This window comes from Lactuca saligna, chromosome 6 (assembly GCF_052625555.1).
Source record: "Lactuca saligna cultivar CGN05327 chromosome 6, ASM5262555v1, whole genome shotgun sequence".
NCBI classification, from domain to species: Eukaryota; Viridiplantae; Streptophyta; class Magnoliopsida; order Asterales; family Asteraceae; genus Lactuca; species Lactuca saligna.
The window spans coordinates 69169703-69188514 of NC_136422.1; positions in this window are offsets into that span (position 1 = coordinate 69169703).

Below are 18812 nucleotides of genomic sequence, written 5' to 3' on the forward strand. Positions count from 1 at the left end.
ATGGTAATTATTGGAGTTTCAATCACAGTAGTAGCCCCTGTATCAGATACATTGACTTCCACTGTGGATTTGGGAATGGTAGTGGTTGTTGATTCGACTATAAGTGCAGAAGATAAGGGTATAATAGAAATAGGAACTGAAGTAATTGGTGGTGGGGTAGGCAAAGTTGTTGCTTGAGTGGTAAGGGGTTTAGTAACAGTGGGAATAGAAAGTAGAACAGTCTGTTTCGGCGATTGGGATGGAGTTGGAACTCTGTTGTGATTTGGAGATTCTGGTGGAGTACGAGAACGTGGAGGAGTGGGCTCTCGGGGTAAGACATGACGAACCTCTTCTTCCTCACTTTTCTCATCTGCATGATCTGTGCTTGGAGGAGTGTTCTCTCTAGGTTTGCGAGCCATCTTCTTTATTTTCTTTAGTTTCGGTTGAGAAGTATCTCCTTCACCAGAATTGCGTTTATAGGACTTGGACTTACATGCCTCAGGATCCTCTTTCTTTGAAACCTTCTTTCCTCTATTGGTAGGCTTCTCTAGTGTATCCAAAGCTACTTGTTGCTCAGGAGATAGAACTCTCGGTCCTTTAGGAGGAAGTTTCCTATAGTCAGCCAAGACATTGCTCTTTTCCGTAACACCGCGATACATGGTTTCAGGAATCGTTCCATAATGAGAAAACTTGAACGGATCAGAGAGAATTATCTTCTTTGTATGAAATGTGGCAATAGAAGCAAATAGAGCATCCTGCATGATCGTAATCTCTACAGAATTAATTGCCTTCCTTGTAATCAGGGTCCAAAAACGTCCACATGAAACTTCAGAATGTCGTGTCGATGTATTGAGACTCTGCACCACTTGAGACCAAATTATAGAGCCATAATCAAGATTGATCCCGTTGTAGAGGCCGTAAGGAATAGCGAGAAAACCCTTGCTAGTAGTATCGGAACCACCACTTCGTTCTGCTAAACCTTTAATCAGTAGAGTGAGCAAGCCATTCCATTGAGAGGGTAAACAAGATTTCTTCACTTTGGTAATAGTCGTTAGCACATCGGTATACCCCATCTCATACATCATTGAGAATAACTGAGATGTGGTGATAAAGTCTAGCGAGATGATAGAAGAATCTACTGCAAGACTCAAAATCGAACATAACTTCACCTTTGAAATCGAAGTCTTCTTGTTGTGGATGGTAAAATAGATACGATCTTTGTCTTTGTCATAAGTCGCCGTGGAATAAACCTGTGATAACAGCGGCATTCGGACTGCTTCAACCTGGTTTAGGGCTATAACCATGGGGAATATTTTAAACATTCCACACCCTGCAGCGTATATGAGTCATACAAAAATGGATTAAGTTCGATGATCATATTTTGGTTAGGTTTAATGGTGAGCAAGGATGATGATGTCGTCTGATCATGTACTGAAGAGGAAGTCGCCATTGATGAATGAAGAAGAAGATGAACAGTGTTGACTTGTCGTCTAAGTTTGAGAGAATTGAGTGCTGGTAAAAGACAAATAAAACGTTTAACCCTTCATATACCATTGCCTGGAGAGAGAAAACCGTGATGATAATGATGAGATCACTAAAACGTCGCCTGAAAAAGCACGATGTGACAGTGTGGTTACTCCCAGGTATACGTCAGCACGCATGGGTTTAGAAACCGATCAAATTCACGCGCCTAAATCTTATCTTCAATCGACGTTTGAAATTCCACAATAGCCCCTTGTTTGGTTACAATAGATAACCCAAAACTCAAACCAAATAGTAACTAGAATGTTGGAAAATAAAAAATTTCGTGCATAAGTGTGACAAAGATAAAGAAACAAATCAAATGTGTATGGGATGTGAGTGATGTCTTATTATTAGACAAAAAGCAGAGGATTCCGGGCAAAAATCACTTCCTTCAAAGTCAAGAGAGACTTAAAGTGCTTGTGTGGTTTCTCGAAAAATACGATCAACTATTTGTTAATAAACATTGAAAGGCTTCTGTTAATAATAGGCTTAGGGTAGCTTGTCTTTAACCGAAATTCGAGTTTTAACATAAAACCGAACGTTGGAAGAAGTACCTGTGAGATAGATGTGGTCTGTACAACAGGTAGGTGGGATATATTATTTTAGTGACTATAGAGAAATCAGAAATCTCAAAAAAATAAATTGGGTCTCTTTGGGAAGAAATGCCTTGGCAGTAGACAATTTCATAAAAGATCACACAAAAATAAAAAGAGAGATTTCCTTAGGTAACCAGTAAGTTCTTGAATATATAATTCACCATCAATTCATTTTTGGTGTTGGATATTGGGTTTCACTCAGCACGTGGTAAACGTATCTAAGATCACAAACACAGATGTTCTGTAACCATAAACCTCAGTGGTAAAGACCGAGAGTCTCAAGGGTTACATTGGTGAACCGAAAGTAGATGGAGAATATAAGGAGGTGGCTAAAGAACCAAATGTACCTTCTGCTAGATAATCCTGATAGAGCAAAGAAACTCTTAACTCATATGAGAAGAGTAAGGTAGCTCTAGACCGAGTAGTATAAATTAGCCTGATTTGGAAGAAACGATAGGTATAAATCGAATCATTAAGGCCTGCTCAAGATTGTAGAGGCTTAAGACAACATGCAGCAACATGCTTCTAGGAACCCTTAACTAGTTCATTTTGATATTAAATCATACCTTCCTTAGATCCACAGTCGGTTATACGGGTATTCATATCACCTAAGAAGAATAAAGAAACACACCAAACGAACCAAACAGACAAACAAACGAGACAAATAAAACTTAGTGAAAGTTTTGAATTTTTCTGAAAAATAATAAAAACAGAAACATAAAATGTTTTTGGAGTTTTGAAATTTTCTGAAAAAGAATAAAAACAGATAGATAAAATATTTTTGGATTTTTGACATTTTCTGAAAAAGAATAAAAACAGAAAGATAAAATATTTTTGGATTTTTGAAATTTTCTGAAAAAAGAATAAAAACAGAAAGACATAATAATTAAGTTCAAATCAAAAGAAAGATATGCACAAAATATACAACCGAAACCTTATCTTTAAATGAGTGAAGTGAAATAGACGGAGCATTCGGTTCATTTTGGTTCCAGAAAATTACGGAGCCGAGATAGACCGAGCGGTCAGTCCATTTCGGTTCCCTAAAAGTCTAGAGCCGAAATAGACCGAGTGGTCTGTCCATTTCGGTTGTCTAATTTTTAATGAGAGATTTGAGGATTCGGTACCGGCTCTCCTTCCATCATGCCCAAGCCTTGTAAGATTTTGTTAAAGGTTGCTTCTGGTAAGGCTTTAGTAAAGATGTCAGTCAGTTGATCAGCAGATCGAACAAAGTGTACTTCCACGTTCCCATCTTCTACATGATCCTTGATGAAATGATACCTAAGTGCAATGAGCTTGGTTTTTGAGTGTTGCACTGGATTATGACAAATCCTATTTGGACTTTTAGAGTTGTAATAGAGAGGAATCTTCTTCATACTTAGCCCATAATCTCTTAGTTGACTTTGAATCCAAACCACTTGAGAGGTGCAAGATGCTGCAACAATATATTCAGCTTCGGCTGTGGATAACGAAACACAGGTTTGTTTCTTGGACTTCCAACTAACAAGTTTCCTGTCAAGAAATTGGCATCGACATGTAGTACTCTTTCTGTCCAGTCCACATCCTCCTAGATCAGCATCAAAAAAGGCTTGGATGAAGAATCCAGATCTTGCAGGATACCAGAGACCGAGAGATGAAGTTTTCTTCAGATATCGAAAAATGTTCTTCACAGCAAGCATGTGAGGTTCTCTTGGATTGGCTTGAAACCTGGCATAGTAACAAACAGAAAACATAATATCTGGTCTACTAGCTGTTAGATACATAAGGGACCCTATCATTTGACGATAAAGTGTTATATCCACAGCAGGTTTCTCCAGAGATGGGGTTAGCTTAGTGCCAAATGCCATAGGAACCTTCACTTTTGAATCACTCTTCATTCCAAATTTTGTCAGTAAGTTCTTGGTGTATGCCTCCTGGTTTATAAAGATACCTTTTGGTCCCTGTCTAATATTCAAATTAAGGAAAAAGTTAATTGGACCCATTGTGCTCATTTCAAATTTAGTCTCCATCAACTTCCTGAATTCAGCTGTTAAGCTAGGATACGTGAAGCCGAAGATGATATCATCAACATAAATCAGAACAATCATTAAATGTTCGCCTTCTTTCTTACGAAAGAAGGTTGGGTCAACCAAACCTGGTTTAAATTTTGACATTTTCAAGAAGCGAGTTAGCGTTTCATACCAGGCTCTCAGTGCTTGTTTTAGCCCATAGATAGCTTTATCCAGCACATAGCAATGATCAGGGTATTTTTCATTCACAAAACCAGGCGGTTGCTCAACATAAACGGTTTCTTCTAATTCTCCATTCAAGAAAGCGCATTTGACATCCATTTGAAAAACTTCGAAGTTCTTGTGAGCAGCATATGCAAGGAAGATTCTGACAGATTCCAACCTTGCTACTGGAGCAAAGGTTTCTTCATAATCTATCCCTTCTTCTTGACAATAACCTTTTACTACCAACCGAGACTTGTTACGAATGACATTCCCCTCTTTGTCCAGCTTATTTCTAAACACCCATTTCAGGCCGACAACAGAAGCATCTTTCGGTGTAGGAATCAACCTCCAAACTCTGTTGCGTTCGAACTCATGGAGCTCATCCTGCATTGCTTGAACCCAATCTGAATGATCAAGTGCACCATTTACAGTTTTTGGCTCAATTTTGGAAATAAACGAATTAAACATACAAAATTCCACTTTAGAGAATAATGCAGTTTGTTTCGCCTTCAGTTGAGATCGAGTAAGAACACTTTCTGAAGTTTCACCAATAATTTGCTCTTTGGGATGGTCCTTTGTCCATTTCACTAATGGAGGATAGCTTGGATCATATTCTGGATTCAATTCAGCTTCTACTTCTATTTCAACATCTGACATATCACCCTCACCTTCGTCAGTAGAACTATCACTTTCTTTCTCCTTCTCCCCCTCGACTGGCGAAGTGAAATCTCTATCAGCATCAGAGTCTGCATTTCTTATGGAAGTTGGTTTCTCTCCCTCGATTTGACTATCACTTGTTTGTTTTGGATCAGTGTTTTCCCTATCATCTGAACCTTTAGATGTTTGGGATTAACTTGGATTCTCCCCCTCAACAGAAACTTTGGTTGTCTTTGAAGTTGTAGAGCTCTCCCCTGGAACGTTGAATATTTGTTTGGAGATCCTGTTGATGACTTAGTACTTGGTGGTTCGCTTTCCATCTCTTTAGTATCTTCGTCTATGACCTTCTTGAGATTATCAATTTTGTTATCTGCTGCTGTTGCCTCTGAATGAATTGATTTTTCTGGTTCATCGAATAGCCGAATGTATTCCTCAAACAGGTTGGATATTTAAACCGAGACCTGTCCAGATTCTGGGAATATGTCTCCTAAGGCACTTTCAGTACTTTGAACCTTCTTCATATAATTGTCATCAAAGGTGACATAATAAGTCTCTTCAATTTTTTTGGAACGCTTATTCAACACCCTGTATGCTTTTGATGATAAAGAGTAACCCAGAAATATGCCCTCATCGGCTTTAACATCAAACATATTTTGGTTCTCTTAAGAATTAAAAATAAAGCCACTTGAACCGAAGTTATGGAAAAATTTGACATTCGGTTTCCTATTGTTTAAGATCTCATAAGGAGTTATGGAGAATCTCTTGTTGAGCAAGGATCAATTCTGAGTATAGCATGCAGCGGCAATTGCATCAGCCCGAAAGTATAAAGGTAGGGAAGCGAAACTGAGCATGGTTCTGGCTGCTTCACATAACGAGCGGTTTCGTCCTTCAACAATCCCATTCTGCTGTGGTGTATAAGGGGCCGAAAAATTGTGAGTTATCCCCTTATCATCCAGAAAGTCCTCAAAATCCTTGTTCTTGAATTCTAGACCAGTGTCACTTCTGATATTTCTGACTGTCTTCTTTAGTTGTACTTCCACATGCTTGATGGATTCCTTCAGCTTGGGAGTAGCACCTGATTTCTGCTTAAGAAAGAAAACCCAAGTGAAGCGTGAAAAATCATCTACAATGACAAGAATGTACTTACTTCCACCGATACTCTCTATAGCAGAAGGTCCACACAAAACAATGTGTAACAGTTTAAGTGCTTCCACTATCTTAGTATTGATGCATGTAGGGTGGCTTCTTCTGCTCTGTTTACCCATCTCACATGCTGCACATAAATGCTCCTTATCAAAATTGAGAAGAGGAAGGCCTCGAACGTGATCACCAATCACTAATTTGTTGATGTCTTTGAAATTTAGGTGTGATAGACGTCGATGCCATAACCAGCTTTCATCGCTGTTTGCCTTTGACAGCAGACAGATAGCTGGTGTCCCTCGAATTGGGTTAAGATTCAGAGGGTACATCTCTCCCTTTCATGCAGATTTCAATAGAACCTTCTTGGATTGTTTTTCCATTATCTCAGACCCCTCATCATCGAATGATACCTTCAAACCTCTGCCCACAACTAATTGCGACATGCTGATGAGATTGTGCTGCAATCCCTCTACATAAGCCACCTTTCTGATCGAGAAGTCTCCATTAGTTATCATGTCGTATCCTTTGATTGTTCCATAGGAATTGTTTCCAAACTTCACAGACCCACCATCTTTCAGGGACTGAAACTCCCTTAGCTCCTCCTTCCTCCCTTTCATGTGATGCGAGCAGTCACTATCTATATACCATTCGTCGTCAAACTGCTCGTCACTGATTACCTGCAAATTCAAGCAGATTTAGGAACCCAAAGTTTCTTGGGTCCTGGTGAGTTTTTCACAGAGAAAGGAATAACTACATAAACATCAACTAAATAAGTTCGTTTAATAAGAGTGGTTTGATCTTTTCTTTTAATGGTATACACCTTGATTTTTGTTTTATCTTCTTTAAATTTTGGTGTATCAGTTGGGGTTGTTTTTGATGGTTTAGGGTTTTTTGTTAGATTCCTAGGTTTAGTGGAGGATTTCTTATTTTCCTTCTCAGAGTCTGATACCAGATTTCCTTTTCCTTTGATGTCCTTTAAAGAATTTGTTTCAACTTGGGACTTGGAGTATCCATAACTAGGATTGGGACCGAATCTGGGTTTAGGACTGAATCTGGGTCGAGGAACGAATCTAGGTCGAGGACTGAATATGGGTTTAGGACCGAAACTAGGTCTAGGACCGAAACTGGGTCGAGGAACGAAAGTGGGTTCAAGACCGAGACATGACTTTCGGTTCTGGGATTTGGAATAATAGGAATTTGGACTGAAATTTTCATTCAACTTTTCTTTTCCCTTGTCCATGGATCCTTTCCTGGGAGGCTCATAGTTGGGATTTTGAGAATTGCAATACCTTTTTCGTTCATTCAGATTCGTGGCATATCTCTGATTTCTCAAGCGTTTCTGTTCAGCTAGCTCCTTCTGAGATTTGTGGACATTGAAGATGGCCTTTGGTTTCTCCTTCTGAGTTACAGTTGTCTTACCTTCCATTTTAGATTCTGTACTCTTCTTAGTTTGAACTTTCGATGCTTCCTCTCTCTTGAGTAGAACTTTCGGTTCTTCCCTTTTGATTGGAACATTAGGTTTAACCATTGGTCCCTCAGGAACATATTTGGTTCCACTTGTGCTTCGAATGTCGAAACTGGAGGGTTTGTTGATGGGTTCTGGTATGTATCTACCTTTGACTCTCCATGTGGTTTTCTCAGATAGTCCCACAGTCTCTTCTGCGTTGTCAATAGGAGCAGACTAGAAATAGTCTTCGCATCCTTCAACGCTATCTTCATCAACTATGATGCTTAATTCTACCGTTTGCCATTGAGTGACCCCAATAACAACATAAACCTGATTTTGCACGGTCTGAACTTTTTGATAGACTAAGGCCTTTTCCTTGAGTTTTGGTTTCTGTTCTTTTGACAGACGAGCAAACTTAACCGAGTTTTCTGATATAAGAGGTTTTTCATTCTCGGTTTCATTTTTCATAAACTTAGAGCAATCAACTTCATCCTCTACTGAGATTTCACTCATCTCGCTTTCCGCATCAAATTCAGAGGAATTATCTAAGTTTATTTTATTATCTTTAACAATTTTGGCATTTGACAGATCAAATGTTTGTATAGTTTCAGTTTTAATCTTTAGCCTATCATTTTCATCTAAGATATCTTTTAACATACTTTTATGTTCCTTAGAATCAATGAAGGTTTCAATCTTATCCAAACCTAGCCTATATGTGTAACGCCCGTAGATCCGGGCTAGTCAATTTAGAGACGATAGGTGTCAAAATGACTTTTTGATGGAAGATTATCTAGAAGGATTAATCTTAACCAAGTTGTAGTATATGTCACAAGGTTTCCGTGCATATAAAGAACGCCAAAATCCGAGTTATAACGAAGAAGTTATGACCCGTCGAAGTCTCGCGACAGAACCGGCACGACGCAATGCAACGTAAAAAGTGAATTTACGTTAGAGCGATATTTAGCCGAAGCAATCTAAATGAGAATCGAAGATCTCATTGTTGGTATCGAATCGATAAAAAGTTAGGCGAGAACGGACGTCAAACGAAGAAGTTATGAATTTTTAACGAAAGTTTCTGTCCCGACCTATTAAAAATAAATAATAAAAATAAAAGTCAAAATTAGCCGACGGAGTCTAAACGAAAGTTGTAGATCGTAGTTCCACCTTCGCGTGGATATAAAGTACGTCGAAAACGGAGTTCGTATGAAGATGATATGAATTTCCGAAGATTATTAAATAATTTGTATTTGTTTTTAATCTTTAATTCGGAAACATTATCCGAAGGAGTCACCGGTCTGATCCGAGGTACGCCCCGCGTACTCGAGTACACCCCGCGTACTCCGAAGTGTCGACATTCGCAGCAAGTGGCTTTGGATGATGAACGCAGTGACGTTTTTCGGACCAGTACGCCCCGTGTACTCCGAGGCTCCAGCCTCCTATAAATATGATGCGAGGGCAGCCGACCCAAATGCCAATTTCCTCTCTTCTCTCTCCCGTTTTGCATCGATTTTCGTGCCAGAAATACCCCAAAGCCCCAGTATCATACTCGATCCCCGAGGCGAGTCCCGAGATCCCGAAGATCCCGAGAAGTGCGGTTCCCGAGCCGAAGCTCTCCCCGCGAGAAGTTCGATTTTTGAAGAGATCTTCCAGATCTGCTGAGGATTACTAATTCTGCAAGTCGTAGTGCTGTCCGATCATCTTCTGATCAAGTGAGTGTGTAGTTATTTTCTTCTAACGCATAATTATTAAGTATTTTCTATGAAATACGTGCTACGTGTATAATATAAAGTTGTTTATATGTGTGGGTGTATAGTCCCTTTCATAAACACGGGTATAATACAAGTATTGTTTGAATGTATTAAGTATATGTTTGGGAGAGTGTATGGTTACTTTCTTCTAACACATAAATATGAAGTATTTGGTATAAAATACGTGCTATGTGTTTATATATTGTTGTTTATTTGAGATGAGTATGGAATGAATGTTTTATATAGTTTTTAAATGAGTTAAACTGTATGTGTATTCTATATCTACAAATATGTTGGGTAGAACATGGGTAGATGAGATAGTTGGTATGTGATAAAGTGATGAGGTATGAAAGATGATTAAGAATGATATTGGTAGATGCACCTATTAAAGAATGTCATAAAATTAGCAGATGTGCTGGAGAATAATGTCGGCAGATGCACCAAATAGAGATTGTCATAATAATAGCAGATGCGCTTATAGAGTAATCCTAGCATATGCGCTTATAGGATAATGTCGGCAGATGCGCCAAATAGAGATTTTCATAATAATAGCAGATGCGCTTATAGGGTAATCTTGGCAGATGTGCTTATAAGATAATGTCGGCAGATGCACCTAAAAGAAAATGTCATAAACCTGGCAGTCGCGCCTCATAATGTATGACGTAATCCTGGCAGAGGCGCTTAAAGGATGATGTTGGTAGATGCGCCTTATGTAGCAATAGATTTTTGTGCTAATTCCTTTGGTCAATCCTAGGAATGAATGAATGACGGGTAGTTGAATTCTTAGGGTAAAATCCTAAGAAATAAAGGAGATAATGGGGATGGGTAATTGGGTTGATTGTTTGATGGTTGATTATAATAATTATATTACTGTGGGTTGAAAACCCTATATGCGCACTAGGCTCCCAAGCCTGACCCACTCAGTTTTCTTTGCATTACAGGTAATGACACAAGAGTATAAGTTGGTGGACTTGACGAGAGGTTTTGGATTATAGATCAGTAGTTGAATAACTATTGTAAGGTCTCTTTATATTGTTTATGATTTTGGTCTGTATCGGAACATGACATCCCGAGGTTTTATTATTTAATGGAAATACATTCTCTTAGAGAAATGTTTTGATAAATGGTTATCATATTTTATTTTGGGAACAAATTCCGCAACCGTTTTCTTTAAACGATCACTCTGATTTATAAAACAAAGCATAAACAAATCGGTCTTTTCTGGCCGTGAAATTGGGGATGTCACAGTTGGTATCAGAGCATTAGTTTAAGCGAATTAGGAATTTGTAGGAAATTTCTAGACTTAAACTTAGAATGCTAAGTAATGATTGTGAGGAGTGTGTCTATATTATGTTAGGTAGTACACCTAAATTGACACGAGCACTAGTTTATTTTAGAAATGATGCCTAAAATGCTCTTATGTGCAAAATGTTTTGTGTGATAGCTATATTGATGCTATTATTTGTTTGGATCTATGGTCTGTTGCCGACCGGATCTGGAAACCTTATGTGTGTAGGATTCTAAGCGTACATCTACGATATTAGAACTAGCATGTAAACGTTTCGGAGTGATAAGGATGATTTGAATATCTATCGTGAGAGAGGATCTAATTTAACCTTATTCGGTGTATAGATCAAAAATGGTGAGAACAAGAAGTGGAGTTGGAAATGCTGATGAAAACAGGAATCAACACCAAGCGATTGAACAAGTACCTGTCGTAGCAGCAGCACCTGAGCCAATAACCATGGCTGGTGTGCAAAAGATGATTCAGACGATGTTGGATTGTCAGATGGATGAAAGTAGACGGTTGCTTCAACAGAATCATGAAGAACTGTCAATTCGTGTGGAGGAGCCTGAATTAAATGAAGGGCACTCGGAAGGTGGAAACTTCAGTGGGTCTGTTGGTCAAGCCAACCCACCGATAGTTAGGCAAGACAACCATGGTGGAAGGAATGATGGAATGGGATGCAAGTACAAGGACTTTCTAACTTGCAAACCATCGACGTTCAATGGAAAGGAGGATCCAATTGGAGTTATGGATTGGATTTCCGAAATGGAGTTAGCCTTCATGACTTGTGGCTGCAGAGGCAAGTTGCAAACTATCTATGCAGTACGTCAGTTCAGGATTGGGGCTGTTCGTTGGTGGAACACTTTGGGGAAGATCCTAAGTCCTAATGAGCCACTGCAACTGACCTGGGCAGAATTCTTGGTGCAATTCAAGCGCAAGTTCTGCTCTGCTCAAAATCTATTGGAGTTGGAGAATAAGTTTCTGATATTGAAGAAAGGCAGCATGTCAGTGGATGAATACACTAATGCCTTCACAGACAAGATGGAGTTTGCTTTACGCATCGTCCCAGACGAGCTGACAAAAGTCGACCGGTACGCAAAGGGACTCCCTTGGGAGTATGCGGTGCCAATACGTCAGGCACCTACCTTAGAGGCAGCTATTTGGGCTGCCAAGTCTGTTGAGAATATGATCAAGGGGAGGACTGACAGTAAGGTTGAAGTTGGCGAGAAGAGAAAGTTGGAAGGAACTTCAGGTTCTAATGAGAAAGGAATATTCTCAAAGTCTGGAGGAGGAGGAGGAAGGGATGAGGCAAGGTGGTGCGATAAGTGCAAAAGAAGCACTCAGGAAAATGTGGCGTGGAGGTGACATGTTTCAAGTGTGGAAAGCATGGGCACTATGCCGATGAATGTATTTTCAACAAAAAGGTGTGTTATGAATGTAAAGAAGAGGGGCACTTCAAGCAAGACTGCCCAAGGAAAAATCAAGCAGCAAGGCTAGAGGCGCCGCCAAAGCTAAAGGCAAGAGCGTTTCAAATGATCCTTGATGAAGCAGATGGCAATGCAAGGAATCAGGAATAAGGATCTTATATCTAAAGATCAAGTTATAAAGTAGCGATATGAAAAGTATCATGTATGTAGCCTATTAGAGGCATTGTATAGGGTGAACTGGAACTTTTGTGTAATCGTTTCAAGGAAAATATATAAACCCTAGTTTTGTTAACTGATGTGTTGAATGATTGTCTGATTTTCTTGTATGGTGACTTGGTCGACTACGAGACGATACTTGGGACGAGTATGAGTAGGTGTGAAAGGTAGTAGATGCATATACTACCGGAAGCACAGGACTCACACTTGGATTAGGGAAAGTCACAAGGTTACCAAGAAGCTAGTTATTGATTCCATTTTATTCTGGTATGTCATTACCATTGTTTCGGTAATGACTAGTAATATGGTTCTTGTTCCGACCATAGTGGTCATATTTAAATTTGAGTTCGACTACGAGGAGTATGTTACGTGGTCTAGAGGACCAAGTTAGATGTAACATCTGACTTAAGTCAGAAGGTTGAAGTTAATGTGATTGATAGTGTCGCGCTCGTTGTTAAAAGAAGTTTGCAGGTAGAAATGTTACATGCTGAAATGTGATTATATCACATTAGAATATGAAGGAAGGTATATTCCATTATGGAATTTAACTTTATTAAAGACCAAGTCTAAGCGTTGCATCGTGCGATGAGAGGTCAGTAGAGCACGACCCATCGGTTTGTTACAATAGATAAATGAAAGTAATTATCCTAAGAAGAAGAAGGAGTCCATAATAACGACTTATTTGGTAACTCGAGGGTTACGATTGAAAGTACAACATAGTACGATAAGAAGATGCAAGATTTGGGCATCTTCTGCGATCAAGAAATCCGTAGAGTTAAATACTCTTTAGAGAAAACATAGAAGTTACGGTTATTACCTAGGATGAATAAATAATGTGTGGAATCATTATGCAAGTCCTATTTCGTTGATGATTCCGGGACGTAATCATCCTAAGGGGGAGATAATTTTAACGCCCGTAGATCCGGGCTAGTCAATTTAGAGACGATAGGCGTCAAAATGACTTTTTGATGGAATATTATCCAGAAGTATTAATCTTAACCAAGTTGTAGTATATGTCACAAGGTTTCCGTGCATATAAAGAACGCCAAAATCCCAGTTATAACGAAGAAGTTATGACCCGTCGAAGTTTCGCGACAGAACTGGCACGACGCAATGCAACGTAAAAAGTGAATTTACGTTAGAGAGGTATTTAGCCGAAGCAATCTAAATGAGAATCGAATATCTCATTGTTGGTATCAAATCGATAAAAAGTTAGGCGAGAACGGACGTCAAACGAAGAAGTTATCAATTTTTAACGAAAGTTTCTGTCCCGGCCTATTAAAAATAAATAATAAAAATAAAATTCAAAATTAGCCGGCGGAGTCTACACAAAAGTTGTAGATCATAGTCTCACCTTCGTGTGGATATAAAGAACGTCGAAAACGGAGTTCGTATGAAGAAGATATGAATTTCCGAAGATTATTAAATAATTTGTATTTGTTTTTAATCTTTAATTCGGAAGCATTATCCGAAGGAGTCACCGGTCTGATCCGAGGTACGCCCCGCGTACTCCGAATAACTATTGTAAGGTCTATTTATATTGTTTATGCTTTTGGTCTTTATCGGAACATGACATCCCGAGGTTTTATTATTTAATGGAAATACATTCTCTTTGAGAAATGTTTTGATAAATGGTTATCATATTTTATTTTGGGAACAAATTCCGCAACCGTTTTCTTTAAATGATCACTCTGATTTATAAAACAAAGCATAAACAAATCGGTCTTTTCTGGCCGTGAAATTGGGGATGTCACAATATGACATTGATGTTTCTTCAGACGACACTTCTGATTCACATTCTGCTATAACTTCATCTTCCTTAAATTCAAGAAAGGGCAAAATCATTTTATGAATTTTCTTTCCAATTTCACAGCTTAAATGTAAATGAGCAATATTAGTATAAAGACGATTAGCAATTAAACAGAAAACATTTCTTTGTTTTAATAACTTTAAATTGTCTCTTTGCAAATAAATACTTTCATCCCTAGCTCTAACTAACTCCGCTTCCTTCAGCTCAATCCACATTCTCCTTTCCTCACGTTTTGAAGACACCCTGCCGAGTTGGTCAGTTAGGTTAGAATTCGCTAAGCGGGTTTGCATGAGGCTACTACTTAGGTAAGAAAATTTAAAGTTTAATTCATTTAATTCTTCTTGATAATCAGTTTTTGAAATTTTAAGAGACTCAAGAATAGAATGTACATTTTTGATCAATCGATCGCAGTCGTCGATCTTCTCACTCACCGGCTTGGCCGCAAAACACTTGTTTTTTGTCAGGTTCGGTTCCGTATCTGCACTTTTGGTTGATGGACCAGCAGTGACGATAAAGCACTTTCCATCTGAACCTTCATTATTTGCCACATACGCCTTTCCATGAGCGGGCCTTCTAACCTCTTCATCTTCAGATTCGGTTGACCAGACTTCTACGCCACCGAAGTCATCTTCCCCAGCATTCTCCTGTACGATTAAGGCATTCATCGAGCTGTTGGACGCCTTTTTCTTCTTGACTTCTTCTAATTTGCGCATATAATACGCCTCATAATCTTCACAATCTCTTTTCTCAGCCATCTTTCTCAACATGCAATCTTTGGCAAAATGGTTCTTGCCGTGACAATAGTTGTAGTCGTATCCAGAGTCTCCTGCAAGCTTGCTCTCCTTTTTCTCTTCATCCTTTTGAGAGGAGACTTTCGGTTCATCCTTCATCTTCTCAGAACTATAACTTCCCTGCCAGTTTCGGTTCTTGCTAACGGGAAATTTTCTCCTTGCAAATTTCCTTGGATTTGTGACCATCAAGGCATACTCCTCACTTGTAAGGTCGAACTCTGACATTTCTGATTCTTCTTCTTCTTTTGCAGTACTTTTTCCTTTAGAAACAAGAGTGATGTGTGTGAAATGCACTTGTTTATCCCTACTTTTAATTAATAAATTGAACACACAAAGGCAGTGAACCTGTCTTTTAGTGGTATAGATTAGTAAGTAAGGTATCGAACTCAGGGAACGGAAAATTAAACTAATAACTAACTTTAACTAAAACAAATAATAAAAGTAAAGGGTTTTTCTCTAGTTTTGCAAGACTAGAAACTTAGACACACTAAATTAACTAATCAACTAAAGCAACAACTATTCACCAAATTTGATAAAGATGTTTCTATTTAGGTTCAACCAATTCACTCCTATGGTTATTTAAATTTATGGTAGATTAATTGCTATTGGTTACCAATTATAATAGTTAGGTTCATGTTCATTACTCCTAACCCTTAGACAATTAACTAATTTAAGCGTTGATCAAGTGTTTAAACTAATTAATTCCCTAGATTAATGATTTGGATTAAATAAGATTTGTCATGGTCAATTAAGTTATTAATTCAATTAACCTCTTGTTGATGGTTTCTCAAACAAGCTCACACATTAATCTTCCTATTTTCTTATTAATCTTAGTTTCATAATCATTACTTTTAAGCATATGGTTTAGTGTTCACATAGACATACGAGGTTAACAATTAAGAGATGTTCATGCAACCTAATTGCCTTCCAATTAACAGAAAATAGTAGTGATTAATACATAAGGTTCTTTAACAAACTTAATTTAATAAATCACCAATAGACAATTAAGCAAAAATCAATAATTAAACCATAGGAGTTCCTTGGTATTCCCCAAACAGAAACAAAAACGAATTTAGTTCATAATTGCAGTAGAAACAAACATAAAAACAAGGTTTACTAAAGCAAACATATTCAATTCCTAAATCTAAGTGGTAGAATTAACCTAATTTCTTGAATTCTTCAAAAGATTGAAGCTTAGGGTTCCTTAGCGTCTTCTAGGGCTCTTAGTCGCAGCTTAACCTTCAAGAATCGCCAGGAATGTTGTCCCATTAGATAAGGATTCGTCTTTTATAGATATCCCAAAACAGGGTGTACTCGGCGAGTAGCAGAACCAACTCGCCGAGTAGGTCCATAGTTATCCGTCTTGAATCAGGAGTCGTAGCTATCTTCTGGAACATCCTCATGTACTCGCCGAGTAGAGTCGTCTACTCGCCGAGTAGATGGTCTTTTTCACTCTTTTATCTTCAATTGCTTCCCCTTGCTCCCTTTTACTTCCAAGCATATCTTCTAGACTGAAAACAAAATTCACAACATTTTAAGTACCTATTGTCAACATTATTCACATAATTAATTAAAAATAACTAAGAATATATGCTAAATAATTAACTAATTATGCATATATCAAAATACCCCACACTTGACTTTTGCTTGCCCCCAAGCAAAACTAAATTTTAAACATATTAGAATCACATATAATAACTCCATTCCAACCCAGCCATTATGCTAAGACCGCAACACATGCATTTGTATCTAAAATCTCCTAAAAAGCCCCCATACTCCAAATACTCACAATCCTCATAAACATTTGCCCACTCACCCCGAACTATGCTCATTTTATGCAACCCTCCGAATCCATCCTCAGATAATCTCTTTACCCTCAAGGTATTTTTAATTGAGCAACCCAAGCATACATATTATAGAATTACAACTTTTCGATACCACTATGGAGCTCTTTGAATTCTTCACTTCCTTGGTAATTTGATCTTTGATATCTTTGAATTCACCACCTTGTATTGATTGATTTTTGGTATCTTCAATTTTTGGATTTTGATCTTTAGATCTTTACTTCATTTGCTCCAAAATTCTTATTACTTTTCTAGTAATTTTTTTTCTTTTCAATTCCCTACACGCTTAAGCAGGGGCGCTCAATCTCAACCTTTATTGGCTAACAATAAAAATTTTCCTGGATACATTTCAGGTTTAGGCTGCTAAACATATTGCATCCCTCAGGCTGAGCAAGGTTGTGTTTTTGTCTCATTATTTCACTGAAATAAGGAAGCCACAAATGCACTAGAACGTATATAGGCTCAACTAAACATTTGGGTTTTCATGCAATTATCAACACAATTCTAACATGGAATCCTAATTTTTTACCAAAATTTTCTAAATTAAATCCTAAGCGTGTTTTGGTATGAAACAATTTTTAAAATTAGCCTAAATTAAGATTCTAAGTATTCTAAGATGTGACTAACCCCCTACCCCACACTTATTTTATGCAATGCCCTCATTGCATATTATGCAAACTAAAAATGCACATATAGAGAAAGTTGGAACAAACTCCCCTGGGGTAGCAACCGCTAGGTTGACACTCTCCTCTTCAGCTCCTTCTTCTATTAACTTTATCCATGGGAACAGCTCATCCATGGCACGAGTGCCATACGTCTCGTGTGGTTGGTAGCTCGAAAACTCCATGGAACAGGGTCGTTAGAAAACCTCCAGTAGTAATCCTTCATAAAGAGTGTATGAAAGTTGTATTAAAACAGCCAAAGCAATTCAGAAAACTCCACAAGTAGCAGGCTACTCGGCGAGTAAACTCGAAGACTCGGCGAGACCAGATCATGTAAAATCATATATACTCGTTGAGTAGTGTTAGTGCACTCGGCGAGTAGGGCGTATTTTTCCAGAACTCTTCTAATTGCTGGATCTCTCGACTTTGGTGTTGAAACGGAAATATAAATATACTCTCACTCGAATTTCCTAAGCAACAACACTCCATAAGACTCTTGACTTGCACGGACTCAATCCTAAGGACAAGACTCCATAATTGCTCAAAAGTCTCTCATTCCTCTCTTGACCCTTTCTAATTAGCATGCCTTCGTATCTTCAATCCCTGAAAAGAAAACTAACAGTGACACTAATATTCCAACCACCATAACAAAATCCAAAGTGTCAACAATTTTTTTAGAACAAAACATCATAAATAAAAAAAAACAAACAAAGTCTTCAATCTTCATCTTCCATTCCAGTTCCTCCTGCTCCACTTCCTCCCTCTCCATCTCTTCTTCGCATCCTCTCATCCCAATCCATGATATAAGGGTAGCCGGGTCCAGGTCTCGGGGCAATGTGCATTTGTTGAAAAAGATACTCGAAAGATTGATTAGTGTAGTTAACCCCTCGCCCAATATCATCCAAGTGGTGTCGGTACTCTACTTGGTTCCAACCATCATTATCCTCCACCGGAATGATCGGTGGATCTTCCCGCACCCGTTCGCTCCTTTGTCGGACCCGCCTTCTCGGCTCCTCGGGGACCGCCGGCTCATCTTCATTCGGAATAGTGAAGGAATCACCAAACTTTTCAACTATCCATGCCCTCCTATAAAGTGCAGTGTTGAATGGAGGAGGGTGGATAATCGTTAGTGCTTGAGCTTGTGGCAAATCCAAGATCCCAAATGACTTGGCAAGTCGGGTAATAAACATGCCCCCATTTATCTTTGAATTTATCTTCTCCTTGACCGCCCCCTCCACAAGAAATTTGGCAATGCAGTAAGGAAGGTTGCAGAAAACGTCTGGAGTGATGATGCTCCACAAGTAGAAGATGTCAAGGGTGGGAACTTTGTCCCCATCCTTCCGCATGTTTATCGTGCTTGCTACGAACCGGTGAATGAGTCGGTGGATCGGAGAACGGATGTGACCTTCTTGCGCGGTGGAAGGAATGTAGACTCGGTTGGCAATTATATTCCACCATGTAGACGCCACCACC